Genomic DNA, 2,036 nt, shown 5'->3' with positions numbered 1-2,036 from the left:
TTCTATTGATTTATCATCTATTGTTTTTATCACTGAAGGACTTGATTAGTTGGATCAGGAATGTTTAAATAGGGTTGAATCTAAGCTCTGCTGGGCTCCGGCCCTCCAGGAAAGAGTTTGACACCCCTGGTCTAAATGAATCTGGTGGCGGTCAGGTGGTCGAGTTGTAATTACGAGTTCTGCACAAATAAACACTTTGATGTTGATAATTTGATAGAGGTGCATAATTCAGCCAGAAAAAGAACTTCACATGTTGTTATCTCAGAATTATGGTAATTACGACATGGCGTGAAGGCAGCCTACTACATCTGGTCTGTATTAAGCTACACAAGGGCTTTTCATATTTGAAATAGTTCTAAATAGCTCCTTCTGGTAAATGGAATGTTGTTGTTTTTTGTTTCACCTTTTTATTAAAAGTGATTAACAGTTATTCCTGTGTATTCATAAATTTAGGAATGATGTTGTACATTCCTAAACAATAGGTTAATGTCATGAGTAAAGTGCAAATGAAATTAATTGCGGCATTACATTTAGATCGACTCATGTTCCGCCATATTTCTTTTCGTTGAGCAATACAACCAATCACAAACGATTCTGTTAGCTAATGAATGCAATGGCCAATCAGAGGCTTTCAGATGAGGGAAGTTCGGATCATTTTACTGACTCGGATCTTTGAATCTCGTTTAGCAAAATTCACGAATCCTTTTTTAAAGTCAATTAGTTCATTTTGAGAGTAAATAGAACGTTCCCAAAACATTCTCGGTATGTTCCCTGGAACGTTTCCCTTACCCTAAATGGGAATGTTCCGTTTACGGTAAGAGATTTTTCCTGGCTTGCCAACAGAGATCATTCCTAGATAGTTCTTAGAAAGTTAAATTATTATTGGTCGCTTTTTGTAATTTATTCGCTGTTCAAATATCCAAGGAAATGAAAGTGTTATTAGTAACTTACAATGTTTATATTAAACATAGTTAACGGATTACACTAAAATTATGATACGTTTAGCCTTAAAGCTATGGTAGGCTACTAGAGACTTGATACATGACAGTAAAAATTACTTGAATTAGTCCTGAAAGCCACTGTCTCCAGATACTTTCTGTGTCATTTCAGTGATATGATTAATGATCAGTGCATGGCAATCACTTCAGCTCCAGAAAAACAGTTTTGCACATGTTAAATGCTTTAGCGAAACAGGCCTGTTGAGAAAGGGTCACCGCACGGTTTTCGAAGAAAAGCTGATTGGAGGTAGAGATCTAGAAGAAGACATTCTTTGTGCGATGCCTTTGCAAACACGTTAGGCAAGCACGTCTCATGCCATCTATTTTGGTGTGCATCTTCAGCTTTCCCACGACTGCAGAGAGAGACAGTGTGAAGGGCTTTCATAACCTCTCTCACATGGTCGCCCACCCCGCTGCGCTCAGCTGAACGTCTAGACTCACACAATGTGGACCCTGTTGGGGCCGGTTACGGCTGTGTCCACCATATCAGAAATCAGGGTTACATTAAGTCGTGCATTAATAAGGAAACATTTACAATGCTCTTAGAACTTGACAGGAGATCATATGCTACACAAGCTGCATTTGATACACTTAAACCTATAATTCCATATAGAAATTCCATATCAACATTTGAATTTTCAAAGAAGAGTTCCCACACTTTTGTCAAATTTCCATAAACAGTAGTCTGTGATTACTGCTGGATTAGGAAAAATTATTCAAATTTATACATGAGTCTTTTAAACAAGTTTGTGAACCTGTTTAACTGATTCATTTAAACAAAATGACTCAAAGAATGACTCACTCACAAATCGGACATCACTACTGTTAGCTTGCAAGCAAGTTTCATCCTACACAAGACAAATATTTATCCATTTCACACAATAAATTGTATTTTTTATGACTTTGTCATGGGATAATGGATAGCTTAGGACTAGTATTCACACCACAGAGTTTCCTTCGAATTATAGATATTATTTGATAAATATGACTTTTTTTGTACAAAAAAACCAAATAAAAAAATCGAATTGCACAAATTCA

This window comes from Carassius gibelio, chromosome A1 (assembly GCF_023724105.1).
Source record: "Carassius gibelio isolate Cgi1373 ecotype wild population from Czech Republic chromosome A1, carGib1.2-hapl.c, whole genome shotgun sequence".
NCBI lineage: Eukaryota > Metazoa > Chordata > Actinopteri > Cypriniformes > Cyprinidae > Carassius > Carassius gibelio.
This window is presented reverse-complemented; position numbering follows the sequence as displayed.